This window comes from Anabrus simplex, chromosome 7 (assembly GCF_040414725.1).
Source record: "Anabrus simplex isolate iqAnaSimp1 chromosome 7, ASM4041472v1, whole genome shotgun sequence".
In the NCBI taxonomy this organism is placed as follows: domain Eukaryota; kingdom Metazoa; phylum Arthropoda; class Insecta; order Orthoptera; family Tettigoniidae; genus Anabrus; species Anabrus simplex.
In genome coordinates, this window is record NC_090271.1 from 315,632,443 (window position 1) to 315,656,184 (window position 23,742).

The 23,742-nt window shown below is 38.1% G+C and overlaps 1 protein-coding gene across 3 annotated transcripts in view; it reads left to right on the forward strand.

Annotated features, from left to right (window-relative positions):
- Positions 1 to 9,766, forward strand: part of mbl (muscleblind) — an 822,695-nt gene extending 812,929 nt beyond the window's left edge. For all 3 annotated transcript variants that reach the window (XR_010860782.2, XR_010860784.2, XR_010860783.2), the window contains one exon: positions 9,603 to 9,766. The gene's annotated coding sequence lies outside the window, so the exon portion shown is untranslated. The remainder of the gene's footprint in view (positions 1 to 9,602) is intronic.
- Positions 9,767 to 23,742: the final 13,976 nt, after the last annotated feature.

Genomic DNA, 23,742 nt, shown 5'->3' on the forward strand with positions numbered 1-23,742 from the left:
TTTGCACTTCATCACATATCCTGCTATCATTCTGTTGGTGAGATCCTAGATACCTGAAGCACACAGTCTTTGTTAAGGTCTCTCCATCAACTTGGATGGAGCCATTGCTTGGGATGGTTTCCAGGTATTCAGTCTTCTTTTTGTTCACTATAAGTCCGTATTGTGAGAGATGGCTGTTGCATCCTTCAGATTGACGCTGCAGGCCTCTTCTGGTGGTATCAGCAAGTGCAACATTATATATTGTCCCCTTTTCCGGGGTCGCTCAGTCTGCGGAGCGAGAGTCCCAAAGGGTGGAACGTTCGCAGGGCCAACTTTACTATTTTGGGACAGACCTTAAGAAATTTTTAATTTGCAGGGCTATAGGTGACTGGATAGGTGACAGCATGAGAAAAGAAATCGAAACAAAATAACAATAACATTTATTAAATGAATAACAATCTGGACATGCAGATGAGAAAAGAAAAAATCTATTTGCACCAATATAACTCAAATTGACTGCTTCTGATCTGTAATGTAAACATATGTACACTGCATGCTTATGGGATCCATTCGTTACAAGCCATCTTTATTTAACCACCTTGTCCGAAACCATGCTTCAGGTCAAAATCATTGATTTACGGAACTGTAACATTGAACCAATTATAATGTTAGGGACAATGTCATTATGACCAATATTGCTACATTAGATCATTAAATTGTACAATATTCCCTTGATGAATTAATTCTTTACCAATTTTACTGTTCCTTTGTACAAGTTCTGGTCAAATCCCCATCAATTAATTCTCTAAATCACCATGACTCTTTGGAAAATCTATTGATTAATTTTCTGGAAATTTCCTTTACAAATCTTCGGGAAATTCTTTCACCAATACTTAGGAAAATCGCTTACTAATACTTGGAAAATCTTTGAACATTATCGTAAGAAGATCCTTTAACATTTACTTCGTAAATTCTTTACAATTCCATTGGAAAATTCTTTTAACATTTCATTGGAAAATTCTTTGGCAAGTTTCCCCTCCTTCTCAGATTATGCTCGACTGTATTATTTTATTGAAAATTTAAAACAATCATTCACTTACTAATTTTACTGTGGATAGATAGCATAGTATCGCGTAGTGAAACGTGCAACAAATGGAAACACAACTCCACATGACAATAAACCACATGAAAAATCATCAAAAGGAATGTCACTCTTGAATCACATGGATAAGCTGTCACTCAATTATACAATCTCCCCCAATTATTTATCAGCAGGTTTTATCATAGTATCAAGATTATTATTATTATTATTATTATTATTATTATTATTATTATTATATTATTATTATGTCTCCCTTCAGAATTAGGTTGAAGACCCTCGCATTATTTGTAGATAAGAGCAATGAATCACCATGACACACAATGAATGACCAAACTAGGATGAATAAAAAAAGAAACACTCATCACCACCATCAGTTAGGGAATCATCAAAGAATGCACTCGTATAACCTCATGGAAAAGAATTATTGAATCTTTACTTTACACAATATAAGTTGTTGAGCTCGAATCTGTCAAAGAAGCTGAGTACAAGAGTAAATCTACTGCATAAACTAGCGGGCAGCAACTGGGGTGCAGATGCAAACACTCTTCGCACTGCTTCACTTTCTCTAGTATACTCGGCTGGTGAGTACTGCGCTCCTGTGTGGGAAAACAGCGTACATTCGAGCAAGATTGACGTACAGCTCAATGAAACCATGAGAGTTGTTACTGGTACAGTGAGGTCGACTCCTACTCAGTGGCTGCCTGTTTTAGCAAACATTGCTCCTCCAGATCTGAGGAGAAAAGCAGCAAAAGTACAGTTGCTCAAGAAGACCTTTGCACACAGGAACTCACTTTTGTTCAATGCCTTACGAGATCCAACTGTGATGAGGTTAAAATCCAGGAATCCACTCTGGACTGATCTACACTCCTATGATAAATTCAGTGTAACAGCAGAATGGAGACAGCGATGGGAACAATGTCCACCCACTAACGCCTTTCTGATTAATGACCCAACGAAGAAAGTGCCAAGTTTCGATCTTCCTCGACATGAGTGGTCAAAACTCAACCGTTTCAGAACAGGCCACGGCAGGTGCCGATATATGATCAAAAAGTGGGGATATTGTGAAAGTGCTGCGTGTGAGTGTGGTGCTGAGAAGCAGACATTGCTTCATGTTGTTGAGAGCTGTCCACTGTCAGCATTTAAGGACGGTTTACGGACTCTGCATGAATTGACACCAAGTGCAGTGGACTGGTTGTCAAAGCTGGACATTCTAGTTTAATTACCTCTATATTTTAATGTGTATGTTAATTGTATATTTTTACAGATTATGCTTGTAAATGCCATACGATAATAATAATAATACCATAAATCACAATGTCCTAACGACTAACATGTACCCTAGCGGTCATCATATAGTCTATTATTATCATGAAAATTAATCATCACAATCGTTGCTCACATTTAACTCTCAACAACCACTTTAAATTGTTCCGACTCATTATTATTATATCCATGATTATTATTCCTAAAACGCATCATCTCGATGAGCTGCCTACTGTCCACAGCTATCACCTTCCCTTCTAATGTCAGAATTACTTCACAAGTCATTCTCTACCAATGCTTCGATTAAGTCATTGCTTTAATATAATCCGATACTTTATTATTATCATCATGATTTTTAATGGTCACACATCATCATCATCATCATCATCATCATTATTATTATTATTATTATTATTATTATTATTATTATTATTATTGTTGTTGTTGTTGTTGTTGTTATTATCCTTCATTCCCCCGTAATCCATTTCGAAGACCTTACTTACACGTAACCTCGTGAAATTCACTAACAACTGGGGTTATCAATCACTGAATCCACACAGCAATACTCCAAGAAATCAACAAAATGAAATTGCATCAATAAATCAATGACTACTCTACCATCACCACAATTTAAATACTACATCTCTAACTAATCTACGTTTCATTATATAAGAATACAATCCAACTAGCAACCTACTGAAAGAAAGGAAAATGTGACAAGAGTACTTATTATTCCGATGTAAATCTCCGGCGTCTTGAATATAGATGTAGATGTAGGTTTCTCCTCCAGATTATGGTGGATTGTAGATGAACAAATTCATCGTGCTGGCTCACACACACGTCGGCTTAACACATCAGGATTCCTATGCAGTCAAATAGCGTAGAATCACTCCAGTGGTGTTTTAGAGTTCCCCAGAATTTCCTTCTTGGTCGGTCCATGATGACGACTGGCCTTCGTCGATGTTGCTGAAACTAAAACTTTATATTAAAATTTCATCCACACTCGTTGAAGACTAACAGTTTGCCTTACAATACCTAACTGGTGCAATGATGTACAATGTGGTTCAATCCTGCAGAAAGCTTCAAATCTTGACCTCATTTATCAGTTTAGAGCACTTCATTGAGTTGTCATAATCTCGAATAGTCCACTATGTTACTGTTGAAAACGATGTTCCTAGGCTGGATTCACTCTCGAAGTTTCCTTTTCAATGATTATCTTCCCTCATAATACCTAATAGAATATTCCATAAGTTTCTATGGCAAAACTCGACGTAACGTCTTGTAGTGACTGTCCGTGGTTTAGAAACTTTCTCCCAGGCAAATGTACTGCAATGAGATATCGCACTAGGCTGATCCATCTGAACAGAAAATTAAATTAGCACTCTCAAATACCATAATCGTTGTGTAGTACCATCTCATAGTCAACTGATTTCTTCAACAGCTTTAGCAGTGACTATCGTACTCAGTCTGTCTCTCAGCCTTATGAAAAAAAAACCACTGTTCGTCTTCCTTCCAGAATGATTCTCTGACTATAGAACAGCTTCACTAATTCTCATTGTTCGACAGCTATTCTATAACGTGATTCGTTATTCCAAATTTGGAGCAGATTTTTCTCGAATCTCACTCACCTTCGTCTCCGGCACTTGCTATGTGACGTAAACCTTACGACGTATGATGTCCTTGACCGCCTGACACAGTCTCCTTTCACCAGCAGCGGAACGGCCAGGTAACCTGCTGATGCTCATTCGCGCGTAGACCCATGTTACATTATAAGAATTGAACCATCCTCTCTAAATCCAATAAAATACCATTTGCAATTTTTTTATTTTTTATTTTTTTTTCTATTGGCTTTACGTCGCACTGACACAGGTAGGTCTTATGGCGATGATGGGACAGGAAAGGGCTGGGAAGGAAGCGGCCGTGGCCTTAAGGTACAGCCCCAGCATTTGCCTGGTGTGAAAATGGGAAACCACGGAAAACCATCTTCAGGGCTGCCGACAGTGGGATTCGAACCTACTATCTCCCGAATACTGGATACTGCCTGCAGTTAAGCAACTGCAACTATCGAGCTCGGTAAATACCATTTGGATGGGTACAGTATATACAGAATAAAATAAGAGTTTTATCTGTACATTGCTCAGAATTTATAAATAATGTATTTCTGTATTGGTCGTGTCCACAGTAACAAGAAAATGCACTTTTTAATTGTCCATAATTTCTGTCTGTCTGTCTGTCTGTCTGTCTGTCTGTCTGTCTGTCTGTCTGTCAGTTTGTCTGTCTGCACGCGCATCACGAGAAAACGGCTGAAGAGAATTGAATGAAAATCAGTATGTAAAGTTGGGGAATAAATCGCTACAAAATAGGCCACAAATAATTTTATTCACACTGAGTGGAGGCCTAAAATTTAAGATAATTTATGTCTGAAACATTTTTACCTTGTCGGCTGTAATAAGAGATATTCTTGAACTCGGATTTTTTCGCTAAGTCCGTATCAGCACTGAGTCACAAGAAAATGGTTAAATAGAATTTAATGAATATCAGTTGGGGAATAAGGAACTATAGTCTATGTTATAAATAATTCTATAAGATGCCATAATGTCACAGAGCCGGAAGAATACTAAATGTGAAGGCCTACAATATAGAAAGCTCATAAAATTGATCAACAATAACAAAGAAAAGAAGTTGGTGATGTTCAATCAGTACTTCATACCAATCTTAACCTATGGTATTGAAACCTGCACCCTCACTAACAAAGACTCATCAAGGTTGCAGGCATCCGAGGTGAAGTTCCTTAGGTCCACAATTCAAAAAACCAAACTGGACAAGTTGAGGAACGATGTGGTTAGGAAAGAAGCTGGGATTGTTACATCATTATTAGATCGGATCAGCACAGACTGAGGTGGTTTGGGCATGTAAGGTGGATGGAACCAACAAGGACAGCATATGTTAACTTGGGACATGTGGCAGGGAAACGGATGGTGGAAAGACCAAGAACCCACTGGATGGACATTGCAGATCGAGGATGGACACTGGAGGACATTATTAACAATAGAACGTGTCTCAATAAGACAGAATGGAAGAGGCTCACCAACATTACCTGGGAAACTGGAACTGTAAAATGATGATGATGAATAATATTACATTGACCATTGTTTGTTGTGATGTGTTTTCTGCTGCCACTCATCTCTCATAGATGGGATTACTGCTGTGTACCGAGTATAATAGCCTGCCTGAATATTGGCGGAAAGTAGCTGGGAGTTAGATTTCTCTCTTCTTTAGCAAGCCATTCCTTTCCTCTGGTTCATAAATTTACTGATACTAATGGTACGTAACACACTGGTTCATCATAGCATTCCCGCTATTCAATCCCTATTCTTGAGGCACTGATTAGAATGAGCAGTGTGAACTCTTAATGGAATAATGGTAGAGGAGTGTTCGCGGCTGTCTGCGGCCTGGTCATTCACTGGAATTTTGGACTGTTGGATCGGCACCGTAGTACGGTTCGTTAAAAGTAAGAAAATGTGCGGTTTCTCATTTGATTGAATATTTTGTTAAGTAAGTCGGATGAAAGAGCGGTCCCGAACTGCTATATCCGCGTGCGCTGGTGTTATGGTTAGCCATACCCACATACAATGTTCCACAAAAATATTGCTCCTTAGTACATCTATGAAAAAGTCTGTGATACCAGTGAAGGACAATATCAGTTCAATATGGCTATTCATCAGTGATTGTGTGAGAGTGCTATACAAAATACAATATACTGGTAATCATCGATTTATATTTAAGGCTGCCTGAGAGGTGTAGCTTACTGCTAGGTAGCCTGTACTATTCCTCATGAATCTGGCTATCTATTTATTTATTTATTTATTTATTTATTTATTTATTCATTTATTTATTTATGTCAATAGTACATTATAGATTACAGATGAATATTACAAAATGAAATAAAATATTGAAATTACAATAATTACATAAAATTATACAGTTATTTACAAAATATTAGCCCAGAATTTGGCCACATTAACAGAACTGACACTGGCCTGTGCTAGATCAAGTTCTGTGCAATTAATAAGGTGCTTTGTCATTGTACCATGCCACATTCGCATTCACATAGGGAGTGATCCTCCTTCAGGAGGCCCTATTTCTTCGTATTGTCCTTGGATGTTCCAGCGCTTGCTCTTAAGTCTGTTCAGTGCCTTCCATGTAGTTCAGGTTTCTTCATGACCAGGGGGCAGCTTTTTCTCCAATTTTAAGCGTTCTGGATAAAAAGGGATCTTCTGATTCCAGAGTAGATGTCTGGTCTTCTTTGCATCTACACTCGTGGGGGATGAGGAGTGCATAAAACTGTTCCTGGACTTCAATCTAGTTGATGGTAGTTTGTGTCCATGCAGGGGGTGGGCTGAGCTGGTAGAAGCCCTTAACCTCTCCACATTTGCAGTGCAAGGGAGTACAGTTTGTCTGAAGGTGTTGGTATCAGACATCCTGTAATATGTCTGCATGTTTCATTCAGGGCGACATCGACCTTTTTGGCATGTGTAGATTTATACCAAACAAGACTCGCATATTCCCCTGCTGAGTAACAACAAAGTGCTAAGGCTGTTGTCCTTACCGTATGAAGATGGGCAGCCCACTTTGAACCTGTCACTTTTCGGAGCAGGGAGTTCCGTGAGGAGACCTTTGCTTTGATGTATGAACAGTGCTTCCTGTTAGAGAACGAACCGAAGTAACACCCAAGTACTTAGGTGTGTAATTATGTTCTAGAATTTTGCCCTTCCACTTCACTTGTGCTTCCTTGAGGCTTGTTTGTTCTTCAGATGGAAAGCACATACTTGAGTTTTTGATGGATTTGGTTTGAGACTATTGGTCTCATAGCAGCGAGACAAAATATCCAATGTTGAAGTGAGATTGTTTTCTACTCTTTCAAAGCATTCACTCTGAGTAGCCAAGACCAGATCATCAGCCTATAAGAAGCTTTTAGTATGAGGTGAATGTGCCTGGTCATTGGTATGTATATATTGAAAAGAAGGTAGCTAGCACACTTCCTTGAGGAAGACCATTCTTTTGATTTCTCCATCGACTTCACTGACCCTGAAAGTCAACAAAGAATCGTCGATTCTGTAAAAGGGCGGCAACAATTCTGGTAAGCTTGAAATCCTTCATAAGGCTGTACAGTTTTTGTAATGTGATTTGATGTTGTACGGTGTCGTCGGCACAAGAAAGGTCTACAAATGCTACTCCTGTGCTTTTTCGGGATTGAAAACCATCTTCTATATACTGTGTTAGGTTTACTACTTGTGCAGTGCAGTTCATGACTGATCTAAAACCAGCTTGCTCTGGGATTAACAAAGGCTCCACAGATGGTGCAAGGCGGTTAAGAAGCATCCTTTCAGAGATCTTGTAGAGGTGACACTGACATCGCTGATGAAGGGAATGGATGATTTTCCCGAAATGTGTATTTTACATTAATAATTTTCTATCATTATAAGGTGTATTGATAAGGTCGACTCAAAATAAAACTTTAATAGATTCAAAGTGAGATGGGTCAAAAGTTCTTTCAGTCATTAGGATCCTTGCCGGGTTTAAGGATAGCAACTACTCTGGCCTTCCTCCAGATTTTTGGAACGAGACAGTGCTCCAAGCAGTTATTGAAGGGTTGGAGTATCCATTCTTTGGTAGCATTACCAAAATGTTTAATTTGCTCTATAAGAATGTTGTCTAGACCAGGTGCTTTACTCTTGCACATCTTGATGGCATTTTCCAGTTCTCTGAAAACAAAAGGTTTGGATATTTCACAGGTTTCATCTTCAATGTTTCTTAGAAATTTTGGTGGTCTAGCTCTGCATTTAACTTTGCCATTCAACAAGAGCTGATAGGCGACTTTATTTGGGGTTACATTATAATGAACAGATGCCTTGGTGGAGTCATTGTTCAAATGTTTTAGTAGTCTCCAGGCTTTCATGCTGCTCTGCAACATATCCAATTCTCTCATCAAATTAATTCAACGTCCCTTTTTCAATTTACCAACAGTCTCTATCAGTTTATGGCCATCTTGTATTTTTTCTTCACTGAAAGGATCCACTTCAAAAAGCAAAATGTAGTTTTCCAGATCTTTTACTGCACAAGGATCTAAACCTTGTATGTACTGTGTTCTGCAGCTACGTGGGATTGACTTGCGCGAACATTTCTCGATAGCATCAGTGAACTTACATATGATTGTGGACTTGGATCAGTGTTTATGATCGTTTCATCTACACTCTTGGTGAAGTTATCCCAGTCAGCTTTCTGAAAATTGTATCTTCTTTGAAAAGGTAACTGTTATTTTAGGTCAAACCGCTGAGAACACCTGACACCTAATTGGTCTGTGCTGAGTATGAGGATATGGTATGAGTAGCAAAAAATAGTAAGAGCTCAGGATTGAATCTGCGTCTCCATCTGCCACAATTGAAGGAGGGTGGAAGCTTGCTGTCGTGTATTAAAGACATGTGATTAATTTCTGCCCAATTTGTAACAACTAGTCCATCTTCGTTGTCATCTTTATATCCCCAAATGTAGCTATGGCTATTGAAGTCACCCATAACAAAATGGATCTTACTTCCTTGAACATTAACGTGCTGGGAGCAGTGAAATGGAACATTTGGTGGTTTATAAACTGACATTATCATGCAGCTGGATAATTCTATTGATATCACTTCTATATTATCATGTTCAGAAATGGAGGTTGATATTATATTGAGTTTAGGGCTTGCAAAAATGGCACTGCCATATTTTCCATGAGGTCTCTCAGTGACAAGTCCCATTCCTTGTACTTTTGGTTGGTTTTGTGTACTGCTTCTGTGAGTTTCCTGAACACAAAGAACGTCACATGTGTGAGAGAGGCACATTTGCTGTAATATGGCCTCTTTGTTCAATGTCATGCCCTGTATGTTTACTGACAGGATTGTTAGCTTTGGTCCTGAAAAGGACCCTTTGAAATATTTGTTAACCATACCGAGGTTGTAATATTGCTACTGGAGAAAGAGAATCAGCCATCTAGTAAAAGTCATAGGTCGTAGTCCATTGCCCTGGAGACTCCTGGGTGTATGACAATATCACATGTAAATACACCCTTCTGGGAGGTTTCTCTCATGTCCCCCATCATTATTATATGAGTGAAGAAAAGTAACAACCTAGTTCAAATTGATCCATTTAGAGTTGAGAGATTGAAAGTGTATGTGAATTCACATAACAAACTTGTACAATGGGCTTTTATTTGTTACAGGTCATGTGGAGGTTGTGGACATGAAGGTTACTGTGTGCCGGGATGCGGCGAAGGGGAAATGTGTACGCCCGCTATGTAAATACTACCACATCCCCATCGCACTGCCCCCGGCTAGTGAGATGGCACAGCTGACAACCAACATGCGTAGCCAACAAGTATTTGGTTTTAATTCCTAGTTTACAGACAAGTCTGTTTCTCACTTGCTCTTTAAAGAGATTTATTTTTTATTTTTTTGTTGTTTGAAAAACAAATTGAACTTGTTTATTATAATGTTTATATAATTATTATAATGTCATGAAATGACACAAAATATATTGATTTATGATGTTAATTTTACGTTATATAAAGTTATTAAGTAGCAGGTTGCCGTGGCAATGTGAATGTGGAGTGTGCATGGTGGGCTCTGCTCAGGTCCACAAAACATGAAGGATGGCAAGGTTTTTATACTGATTGTCCTAGTTTCTTTTGTATTATATAAAAAAAACTCCCTTGTAAAGGGTTGATTGACAAAACACTTGTTTTGTATCGTTCCCTAAGTAGGTTAGTGCTCCTAGGTCTTGAGAATGCCCCCGGCGTCGCAAGAGAGAGAGGTGCAAGTGAGATAGATGGGGATTATCAGCACTGACATGTTACAGACTGAGTCACCCACCATTCTGCAAAGAAGAAGAAGAAATTTATTATTTGTTATAACATTAGCGTGCGTCGTGATATGGCTTGGCAGCCCACATAGTATATTCTAAAAACTAATTGCATGTAAACTTAACTTCTGTATTGTTATAAGATGTCCAGAAAAGGAAATCTCTCATATGATTATTTAAATTTCTGTGGTACTACTACATGTGTGAACATCATTGCCAGGGAATTGTCACTGCCATGATGTTATGGAAGTATAAACTGTGAGTTCCTGCCAAACCATAGACACACAAACAGAAAAATAAAAAAAATCCTGATTGGTTCTAGTCAAATGAGTGATTGTAACTCAGTCTCTAACTGGTGTTCTGTCCTTAGAGGCTGTGACAAAACGTATTTGGATGTTTCCCTTACAAACGTACATAGTGCAAGCAGGACCAAAGAGCCTCGCAAGAATGAAAGTAAAGAAATCTGGAGGTCTTCTTTGCACTAAACTTGTACTGTACTCCGTGATATCTCTCAGACGAAAGAAGTGCCACATTTTTTTAAAACTGAAGTAAATGTTCCTGTACAGCATTTAAGAATCCAAGTTAGGTCAGGGCAAAGGTTTTTTCTTCTTAGCAGGCTCGATTGTGTGTTGTTTTGGTTGGATTCTGTCGGTTAACAGTCAAGTTGCCAAACCTCAGTGAGTTGGTGTTTGGTATTAAAGGGCAAGATAAAAATGAATTATTGTAAATATGTAAACACACCCACGGTTTGTTGTAAAATGAATGTGATAATGAATTATTTGAGAAGGGTATTATACTGTAATTAGAATGTAAACTGTAGGTTCATCTTGTTTTTAAAGAATTATATTGTTTATATTTGTCTTAATTCATTATTAGGGAGTTGGACTTCATGAAAGCTGCAGTCATCTTCTCATCAGATGAATGTCAGAATTGGTGTTGTTAAGAACAAAACGTGTTATGTATATAGATTTATGAGAAGATGCGTGGTATCAAGGACAAGTTTTAAGAAGTGGATGTTACTTTTATTCAGGAGTTAGAAATAGTGACTATTGAAAATTTAGGCCATGTTGTTAAGCAAAAATCTTTCCCTTTAATACCAAGATTTCGAAGAGTGAGCTTCCAGAATTGACTGTAGTCAAGGGTCTAGGCAGCATTTTTACGGAAGAGTTCCGGCAGAGCAGGGTTAGCTTGAGATGCTGCTTGCTAGCTTCTAGGTGTCACCACGTTTATAGGCTTTGATTGCTTCTTTTAATGCCTAAGAAACAGGATTGCGAGTTCGTACATCGCAGGCTTTTTGTCCACAGTTAGAAAAATAAATTTCCAGCACCGGCTGCCCCTGGAAGTGGTGTGGCAATGAGGTAATCGGGCCTGGAGAGAACCCCCCCTTCCCTCCCCCTCCCAACCACCTTTCACTGCAGCTTACTGGGAAACAAAGCACTTCCATTCTTGCTCTCCACAGCAAATGATTCATCATGATGACTGCTCCCACCCTGTTAGGAACCAGGCATGTCAGGTCCTGCACCTCCACTAACTGATGACATAAGGTTGCTATCATAGAGTTTATAACGTAGTTGTACATTAGCATTGTATCCACGTAACATGTAACGTGACAAAGTAGATAATGTAATCCCTCAGTAATTATTTAAATAGTTAAAAAAATCACTTATGCATTCATTCAAGAATGGACATGCTTTGTTTGAAGCAATATATACCCTTGCATTTTACATTGCATGTATCCTATTACTTGAGTGTGATGATGTAGTTGTTAGCTTTCTTTCTGTATGCTTAGATCCTATAATTGACCTGGCGTTTAGTTTTGGCTGCGAGCCTTGTACAGTGCAGTGCATGCATGCATGCTTAGACTGCTTTTGAGGACAGAGTCTCTAGAGATCTCATAGCTATTCAAAACTACACTTCCTAGGCTATCATCGGTATATTCAGTAAATTTAGAGATATATTTTAATGTGCTTGTTAACTCCACTGGAAATTGGTAGATAATCAATTTGTCTACTTTGTGCATCATTCACTAGATAAGTATAGAAGTTTTTATCATAATTATTTTGGGTGAAAATATATGTTGGATACATATATAATAAAATATGAAATTATAAGCTACTTAAAAGAAGTATCTTCACTTTCCAGTGGATTCAAAAAAGAGGGGATCTTTTCAAGGGACAATATTTGAATACTCTGTTCTTTGTTTATGAAAATGTTAAGTTCCTAAGGCTGTGCAAGGTTGATATATGTATTTGTCAATTACATGTACAGAGCAGCACTGTCTGCCTTCTACTGCTGCAAGGACTGGGGGCCTCAGGCTAATCTACTGCCTGCTACAATTTTCCACTCTCTCTGCTCTCTCATATAGATATAATATGCATTTTGAGAAGATCCCTTCTCGTTTGATAAGTGATGATTTTTAATGTCCACTCACCACTACGTCTTGGTGGTCTGTCATTCTGAGCATAGATCACACAAGCTTAGATTAATCACATCCTACAGAAGGAAAAGAAAAGGATTGTACACCACAATTTGTACATAATGGAAATATAGAGAGTAAGTTTTTGTGACATTTTTGCTTTTGTCAGGCTTTGTGGCAACCCTGCAAGCGGCTTGTTTAGGTCATGCATATTTTAGTTCCCCCTTCCGAGCCTCGACTAACAAACATTCACCCCGCATAGTCCATTGGGCTCTCCAGTGGCGTCATGTGTTCTTTGGAACTCTGGGGCATCACAATGTTTAGGGGAGAACCTTTCTTACAATTTATGCTGGGAATAACTCAATATGTGAGAATTCAATTCACCTTCTTCAGACTTTGAAGTTACATCATCTTAATAACTTATTGCTTGTTTACTAACTTCTTGGCACTGAGAACTGTACTCGAAGTTGTTTCTATTTAAGTGAATGTATAAACAGTCTGTAGCTGAAGTTAGGCCAGGGGTCATCGGGAATGAACGCAGGGTGGTCAGGAACCGCTGTAATGATGTAACAGTTCAGTTTAGAAACTTTATGGGAATAATTTTATTTTGATAAAATATGTATTTAATGATAACTCACTGGCTGCACAGTACTGCTGCTATCTAATACTGGGATTCCAAGAAATTAATCAATTTGTGTGGATGTACAAGCAGGCATCTTGCTGGAACTGAATATATGTAGGATAGTAAATTAATTTAGAAAATTAAGGATATTGGTAAAACAAGAGCTATTCAGCAATAGTCGTGCAAACCATTTATGTGTCCAAGGGTAGGATGGGTTACTGCAGTCCTAATGTCATAATATAAAAGTCCTTATAGCTGTTGGCTTGGATGAAAGGGGGAGGGGGGAAATCTTGGCACTAGCCCTGGACAATTTGAAGAGCACGAGACGTCACTGGGGCTCTCAAATCGCCCTGGACTGGAAGGAGATGTGCATGTTTTTAACTCCACATAGCTAAAGCATAATTCCCCCCTTGACTATAAGTAATCAAGGCCTGTTTCCCACTCTTTCACTTATCTTGTAGGCTGGCTGTCTTTGAGTCCAGTGTACTGTATCTAGTTGAATCTATTTTTGAAGATCAGATGAGAATGAAAGCATGAGTCACTTTTGAGAAAAGAGGATCTCACATAGGACATGACAGTGGCTCAGTATTTTTTCATTTTATCAATAATTTTGTGATATTTTAGTAATGATTGTTATTTAAGTCTCACTATAACCATTACTTGTACCTTGTTATGTTATTGTTAGACTTTACAGTTCACATTAGCTTATTCAGGAATGAGGAGAAAACTGAACACAGGCATAATAATAATAAAATAATAATATGTTATATTTTAAATTACTTATAATATTCAAGTAACATGACATAAAGGAGAAATCCCAGGTTTTCTCCTTGTTGTTGAATAGCTTGTATAAATAAATTAGGTGTGGGAATGTGTAAGACACATAAAGACACCTATACTCTCTGTAGAAGTTAATATCTGCAATTGAGTGGATAGTTACACCAAAACTCCAAAATGCCTTTATTTTTTAATGAAGTTATTTATAAGAGTGTAATGAAATCTTTCAAGATATTTACCACAGGAGGTGAATACAATACAATTAAGTGAAAACCTGTTTGTTTTACTGATTGTGCCAAGGGAGGGATGGGAGGGGGGAAGGGGGTAGGGTGTGAGTATGGAAATACTCTCATGTCGGAAGTGATTTAGAGTGTAGAATGTACCTATACACCAGTACTGTGAAATATTAAGTGACTCATTTTTATGGCTTTAACTGAGGCCTGTTTGAAGGTTATTCTTAGGTGTGGCATAATTACTACAACAAACATGGTGCTTTACTACTCAAATTGAGTATTTGAATACATAGAAATATCTGTAAAAAATAAAAATTTCAGTGGCTTTTATGTGTGAGGAAAAAAAGAGATGATTTTTTATAACAAAATTTCTGTATTCTATTGGCTGGGAGAGTTCCCACACTCATCCATAAGCAGCCAGTGCCAAAAATATCTTGAAAGAATATTGTGAAGAAATGTTTGTGGGGACATTTCATTGAGTTGTATATTTATGTCATTCAAGTTTTAATAATATTAAAAAAAATTGAATTTCTTTATTTGAGTGCTTAAGTTACATTCCACATAACTCTGAATATGAAATTAAAAGTATCAAGTTTTAATGTATTAATTGTTATTTTTCTTGAACCTTTTAAACATTGTTTAGTTTGTTTTAACATATATTTATAATTGGAGTGAAGTGTCTTCACAAAATTTGAACAAGTCGGTCAATAAACTAGAATCCCTCCCTGAAAATGTTGATGTGGCAGATATTACTCCTTCAGATGCATGATCGGGTATTAACCACTTCCATCTATATAAACTTGATGGATGTGGCCGCAGTAAGATAAGAGAAAAATTAAAAGAAAAAAAGAAAAAATTGAGAAATACCCCCTGTCCCCCCATTTTCTGAGTACAGTAGTCAATAAACGATTATGTGAAATGAGGTGTGTGTTTCATTTATCATTGTGTTTATAAGGCCTTGTATGGATGCATTCAGCCAATATGTTGAAATAATCTACCAAACTGAAGATTGGATTTAAGTTAAGGTTTAAAAATTAGAAAGACTGATGTTCAAATACAATATTTGATTTATACTTTATAACCAACTCTCACTGGAGAGGTGCACTTTCAGTTTTTGTTCCCACCCAAACCAAACTTAGTCTGAATTTTCATCATTGTGTGCTGAAAAGTGCCCTCTCCTCTTTATTAACTTCCTTTCTTTATAATCTAACAGGTAGCTTCTAATTAGACAAATAGTATTCGGGAATGTTATAATAAGCTTTGGATTTTTAGAATCGAAAATACTCATCTTGTTCAAGACTCCCAGCTCAAAACTTTTTGCATCATCATTTATATATCGCTCTATGGTAAGTATAAAAGAAGAACATAGGCAAACATCAGCCTGGATTAGAAAACTGAGGGAGGAACAACAACTTAACCTATGTGATGAAAAAGATGCACACATAGTCAGGAAAAAGAAGTCATCATCAGTTAGAGATGAGGAGGTATCTTATGTCTGGCAAGCACACTGCCAGGGGTGGATGGTGGCAAATCGCGGTTATATAAAGTTCAGGTGTGGTTCTGTTCTGGACAGGTGAATAATGTATTGAGTGCCTCTTAATAGGAAAAATGCAGAGGCAAAAATTCTGTACATGACTCAAAAAAATGCTCCTCAATAATAAAAAAGAAACACCAATGAAGTCCTGTGGCAGAGAGAGAGAGAGAGAGGAGGAGGAGGAGGAGGAGTTATGATAGCCGAGTCGCATCATTCATAACTTTTCACCAAGGGGCTGATGATTGAATCTCAGCAAATGCATGATGAGGGATTCTGAAATGAAGTCACATTCTTGTGTTCAAATTCCAGTGGAGATACCAACAGTTGTTTAGAACTACAAGCTTGGGTATGTTTTATTGCTTTGGAGTAACACGAAGGTGAGGCCTCTATTAGAAGTTGGAGGATTGGTCGATAGTGCTGATGATGAGTCAATACGTCCTTGAGGGACTGTGGGTCATGGAAGGACAGTTGTGCATGAAGTTCTTGAAAGATATATTGTCAATAGACTTCACTGTGTATTCCACATTTTCTGCTTTGTTAAGTTGTTCTTCCTCTGTAAGTATTACTGCATTATCCTGTTTGATCAGTTTCGTGGTAAGTGTGTATTAAGCAGTACGATTAACCTTAATCAGTCTCATGGATGAGGCAGACATTATTCCTTCAAAATAGGAGAAATATAATGAACAAAATGAGTCTACTGTCTCCTTGCACAAATATTTCCTTTATTAACTACAGTGCATTTGCATGCAAGAAGATTAAAGATGTTCGTCTCGAGTGAAACACTTTCAGCTCTCATGAATTTGGAAACTGCTAGGAGACCACATGCAGAGAACTTCCAGGAAAGTTTTGCAGGTGAGTCTTTCATTTACTCAAGATTTCTTTGAATCATTACAGGTTGGAAGAAGACTATCATCTAAGTTGCTTCATACTAGCGTGCATTGCATACTGGATGCTTCACATTTTATCACACATAATAATTTCTTTTTACAATCTGCTTTACGTCGCACCAACACAAATATGTCTTATGGCAATGATGGGATAGGAAAGGGGACTAGGAGTGGGAAGGAAGTGGCTGTGGCCTTAGTTACTGAACTGGAGTGAATATGGGAAACCACAGCAAACCATTTTTAGAGCTGCTGGCAGTGGGGGGTCAAACCCACTATCTCCTGAATGCAAGCTGATAGCTAAGTGACCCAAACCAAACAAGCACTTGCTTGGTAAAATAATTTTTATTTGGAAAAGTTTTATATACAAGAATTTCCTCTTGCATCAGCAACAAATACTGGTATGTATACAATACTTTACGAAGGGAAGTTATGATCAAGCAAGCTGTAATATGAATTTAATATGAAAGAAAATTTTGTCTAACAATGAGTTTGTAAATTTTCTGTATAACAATGATACAATATAACATATTATTTATTTATATATATTTGTTTATTTATCTATCTATCTGTAGGGCGGAACACTTTAGTCTAACAAGGGACCCTACCCAGACATCAAAAGCTAGGCTCTGGCCTTCTGAGCCCAACTTGGCAGGTTCATATCTGGCTCGGTCTGGTGGTATTTGAAGGTGCTCAAATACATCAGCCTGGTGTTGGTAGATTTAATGGCATGTAAAATATCTCATGCAGGACAAAATTCTGGCACCTCGGCATCTCCGAAAACCGAAACGTTATTAGTGGGACGTAAAAATAGTAGCATTATTTATTAGACATTGAGATGAGAATTGGTGGACAAGTAGTGCATTGAATTGCTAAGTTGTAAGCAAATTATTAGCAGATAATGTTAATAGTTTCAAAGAGGGGAAGGGAAGGATGTAATAATAATAATAATGATAATAATTTTAAAAAATAAAAGAGACAAAGAGACATCTGGCTGCAATTCTGGGTGATGGCAAGGATTCGGAATACAATACAACCTTTTAAATATATAATAGAAATGTAATATAATGAGTCATTATTATCTAATTACAAGAATATAAATGGTGGTTTAATATTGTCAATGAAACCTTCAAAATATTTAATGAAAGATGATGTATATCTGTCAACGAGAGACCCAGTTTCCTGAGACATGAACTCGTGTCCTTAACCTTCTGTCAGTCACAATATATAAAGTTTCAAGACAGGTTGCAATGAGCCTGAGAGATTCCCCAACGTATAAGTTTCTGGAAGTTCAAATGGGCAGCTATGAAGTACTCCTTATGTTATATAGGTGTGTTCGAGTCGGTTAAAAATGGTTTAGTGAAAGCCTGATCCCAAAATAAGCTGCATTTTATAACCAACTATTTTCTTCAAAATTTTAGGTATCTTTGCAGTATTTGCAATTTTAATCGCAGAGCAAATCTTATGTTTTTTTTTTTTTGCTATGGGCTTTACGTCGCACCGACACAGATAGGTCTTATGGCGACGATGGGATAGGAAAGGCCTAGGAGTTGGAAGGAAGCGGCCGTGGCTTTAATTAAGGTACAGCTCCAGCATTTGCCTGGTGTGAAAATGGGAAACCACGGAAAACCATTTTCAGGGCTGCCGATAGTGGGATTCGAACCTACTATCTCCCGGATGCAAGCTCACAGCCGCGCGCCTCTAAGTGCACGGCCAACTCGCCCGGTGAAAATCTTATGTTGGTGGGAACTATGTTCATAGGTCTCAGTAATAACAACAAACATGGGAAATATCATAAACAGGCCTAAACAGGTCATATATTCATCAGTAAGAATTCTACAAGAACACTAATATTTTTGACACACAAGAAAATCAGTGTCGTTTAAATGGGCAGTAATTAGAGATCACTAGCATTTATGTGATACTACACATGGTGACAACAAATGAAATAAAAATGTTTTCTGGATTGAACATAGAAAAATACGCATCGGCACCACAGTTTATTTATTTTAATTTTTTAGCCAACATAGGACTTCTTAGGTTAATGGAGGTTTTTCTTCTTTTTGTCAACCCAATACTGTTTCTCCCTTTCTGAACGTAATTTTCTTTCTGCTTCTGGAATCGCTCTTCCTATTCTCTGCTTGTTGATTTTTGTCTGTAGTCTAGTGTGTTTATATTTCAATATTTTGAGTGTATTGGTTTTGTATTTTAAATCTTCTATTGTAATATGTAACTCTCTCATGTCTTCTTTAAGTTATGTGATCCATCTAATATTATTCTTACTCTTACTCTTCCATAATTTTTCTATTATTGTTCTACTGATTCTATTTTCTGGTGACCGTATTAGATAATAAATGAATAAAAATAATAAGAGAAACCTGTGTTGTCAGAAGTTTTGATGTAAACTCTGACATTCTATCCAGCTTATCTTACCACATTCACTACGTATTTATCAGTTTAAATATAAAATACACCAGAACCCATGTTTCAACCTTTTCTTGTGTCTTAACACTCACAGAAGTTATGGTAGCACCCACTGCAAACAAAATCTGAATGCTGTAAACAGATTACTGAGGAACAAACTCTGCATTAATACTTCAACAATCTTCTCTTCCCAGTTTCAGCTATGCACATGATACATCTCCATCCTTTTTGTTCTTGTCCTAGCCTAACCTTCATCATCCTCCTCGAGCTCTACTGGACAGTATCATTTCAACCTCATCTGCAGGCTTAATGGCATTCCAGTTGTTTTCAAACTCCTCCTAGAAAGTTATTGTAGAACAAGCTCATTTGAAAGCTGCCTCAGATACACTCGCCTTCTGAGTGATTTCTGGCCGTTTCTTAAATAAATAATCTGAGAGTTGATGCCTGCTACATTAAACATGGCATACAGTATCACCATAGGCCAGTGACGAGTGTTTCTGGCTACCCTGAATGAGGCACACATTTTGTCACATGTATCAACAACTCCCTTCGTCTGGTTATAAAATGTATTGATACAAGCCTTCTGTTTTTCCTTCATTTCTGGGTCTATTTTGAGTCACTGTGTAGAGTTGATATCAGTAAAACAGTTGTGCCTCTCTTTGGAACATATGATACCAAAGTAGTAGAATCTTGAAATCAGAAGAGGCTGGATTATTGTTCTCTTCCTCTCAAGGAAGTAAATTCAGATGGCAGCTCTCTTTTTTTTTTACTGTTCCCACATAAGACAACTTGTTTTGCTTCAAACCTTCAACCAGAGGTACACTGGTGAACCAATTATCAGCAGTGATGTTGTGACCAGATCCATTAATTGGTTCAGTGAGCTTTTTCACAACATCTGTAGGCTTGTTGCTGACACTGACAACTGCCTACCAGCATATATTTCTAAGTTGTAAATATAATACATTTTTGCATCAACTAATGCATAAATCTTTATCCCATACTTATTGGGTTTCGAAGGTATATATTGCTGGAAAGAACATTTACCTCAGAAACCTTCCAACTTTTCATCTGAAGTTACACTTTCACCCAAACTATATAATTTCATGCAGTTCATCACAAACCGCATAAAAATATTTCGCACAGGTGCTAGTCGATCATGTTCCTTTCTTTCTTCACGGGTTTGGCGGTCGTCAAATCTTAAATAACGAATCAAGAACTTAAATCTCCTGAGGCTCATTACCAGTGCAAACTTCTCTATACCATCTCCATCAGTGCCCCAGAGATCTTCAAGGCTCTGCCTATTCCCTCTGTAAGATCCTGCCAAGTACAATACGCCAATTTGGTCTATAAGCTCAGCATCCCTTTCGCGAGTAAAATTTTGTTTCATGTAGTCCACATACTGATTTGTGTAAGTTTCAGTAGTGTATATTATTTCCTCCGTAAATAAACACTGCCAGGAGTCGAGTGGTGATTTAGCTTGCCTTGCTTCTTCTATAACTCCATGTAGATTTCGTGCGAGATAGTGCTTCCTGGCACGGGCCCGTTGGGATGGCGGCACCGTACACCATTTTGTCTTGTCTTTCCCTTCATAATAATTAGCACTGGCCTCTAATGCTCCTTGTTCATCGGCATCACTGTTGTCATTTTCTTGTTCTGTTTCCGAGCCACCATCTCTTGATTCCAGAAGATCGTCACTGTTTGTGTCACTTTCACCTTCCAGCAACAGTCATTGGACATCCGCCACATCTTCTGCTCTGTTTGAGTTAAAATGTTCCTTCCCACTGGCCATAATGGATAGTAAATTTAAAATAAAGAGAAATTGGGACGTAACTAGCCACTATGTGCCTGTGAGGCACCGGGCTTATATTGCACTATCTACATGCTTACATGGGAAATTACACAAAATTTAGAGTAAAAAAATCATTTAACTACTTACAGAACAGTAATTGTTTGCATCTCTTCGAAACACCAATCGCCACAGGAACATTTGCAATGAAATGAAATGGCGTATGGCTTTTAGTGCCGGGAGTGTCTGAGGACATGTTCGGCTCGCCAGGTGCAGGTCTTTTGATTTGATGCTCGTAAGCGACCTGCGCGTCGTGATGAAGATGAAATGATGATGAAGACGACACATACACCCAGCCCTTGTGCCAGCGAAATTAACCAATGATGGTTAAAATTCCCGACCCTACCGGGAATCGAACCCGGGACCCCTGTGGCCAAAGGCCAGCACGCTAACCATTTAGCCACGGAGCCGGACAGTTGCAATGATCTACCAGATCAGTTGAAACACTTCTGGCTTATGGAGCGAGCGAACACAGACTGCCTCTCACATGACTAATGAATGTGGCAAGGAGTGAGGCTAGTCAGAGGATGAGAATTGTAGGTCTGCGCATTGGAGTGGGAGCGACCGATGACTACAGCCTGTGCCTGTCAGATCAGTTGCGACCGACGGAAGGTTAAACTTTATTGATGGCATAAATCCATATTACATTAACTCAGAAGTGCTTATAACTAAAAGCTAAGTTTCCTAACGGTCATGAATTTACCACATTACATTTTCTGGCATTTTTCATAAGCAGTGTGTGACACCAGTCAAAAGTAACAATATCTTACTTATTCACACTTCTCATCATTCTCTGCATTGGATTATGGAGGGCAAAATTAGTTCTATGCCAATTAGTTTCAAATGACTGATTAAATCTTGTGCATAGGAGGAATGCAGTAATTCAGAGCATTTTATTTGAGAGTTGAGCAATGAATGAAACTAATATCAACGTTTTTATGTCTTTCTTGAAGAGATTGTAATTTCAGAGAGTTTTCGGATTTTTATATTCTATGCAATCATATTGGATACCAATCTGTAAGAATAAATATGTAAAGACACTGACCTGCGAATTCAAACTTTCCAATCATTGCGTGAAATTTACATAGTGATCTTTTATATATTATGGCATGCTGATTCTGGAACTGAAGTCAGATTTTCCCTATCACATCAGGTTTTTGTGCAACTTCAAAATGAAAATTTGATAAATATGCAGCACGTGCACATGCAAGATTACCATTATCACATGTAAAGAAGGCTTCTTTCTTATTATTTTCACCCATCTGAACACTCCTATCTTACACTAGTATACTTATGAACATAATATAAAGATATGTAGTGTATTGTTTAACAGATCCATAGAAAAACACAGCTAAATGGACCAAAATTTACCACGCATTATGCCTCATAATGTACTGAGAATGGTAAGTCTATGGTTTCAATTTTATAATGTCCTACCTTAGTAAAAGAAACGTCTTTGCCTTGCTTTTTGTGTGTGAGGAGTAGTTGGACCTTCTGTCTTTAGTAACCAACAGTAATCTGCCAGCATGTTTTTGTTCCATTTCCCTTGATATCTACATTCCATTTCCTGTAGATCCTGATGGAATCTTTCTCCTTGCTCTTCGCTCAGCATTCCTAGGTTCTCAGGGAAATAGTCCAGATGTGAATGTAACATGTGCACTTTCAAGCTCATTTGGCAGCCTAAATCTTGGAAAGAAACAAGCGATCTATCCACCATTTGTTTGTAGTCTGAATCCTTTGTGTTTCCAAGAAAGTTTTTGACCACATTCCGGAATGCTGTCCATGCCGAGCGCTCTGCAGCGCACATAACGTCTTCAAAATTAGCATCAGAAAGAAGTTTTCTGATATCTGGACCTGTGAAAATACCCTCCTTGATTTTGGAATTACTGATGCCTGGGAATCGATGACACAGATACTGAAAGCATTCACCTTCATTGTTTAGGGCCTTAACGAATTGCTTCATAAGCCCTAATTTGATATGAAGCGGAAGTAACAGTATTTTGCTCTTGTGAACAAGAGTTTCTTGTTTTATGTTTTTCGACCCTACAATCCATTGTCTACGTGGCCATTCTTTTTGGGTCCAGTGATCTAACCTTGCTCGACTGTCCCACTCACACAGAAAGCAGGGGTGCTTTGTGTAACCTCCTTGTAAACCTAACAGAATACCTATCACTTTGAAATCACCACACACTTGCCACTTGTGTTCCTGGTACTTCAGTTTATACAACAGCATTTTGAGATTTCCATATGTTTCTCGCATAATAACTGAATGAGCAATGGGAATGGATGCAAGTTTGTTTTCATTGTGAAAAAGAACGCACTTCAAACTACATTTGGAGGCATCGATGAAAAGTCTCAAGTCAATAGGGTCATACTGTGGTGTTCCTAGTTTTAAGATAACCTCCGGAATGTTGTTGCAGTAAACCAAGGCTCCCTCGTCAGAAAAGAAGGGTGTAAATTCTTGTTCACGATGTCTGTACCAACAGTACATCACCCCTGGTGCCAACATGTTCCTTTCACGAAGTCTAGACCCGAGTAACTTAACAGATTCCTTTGTAAGGCCAAGATCTCAAACAAAGTCATTTAATGCACTTTGCTCGAACAGTCTCGGTTCTTTTTCAACAGATTCAGGGGAGGAATCACAGTCAGAATTAGTGCCTGCCATTTCTGCATCAGATTGAGAAGAGGGACAATCCTGTAAATATTCTGGACGCTGTGGTACTGGTGTATCAGGGCCATGAGGAACGGGTAAAATTACAGATCGAA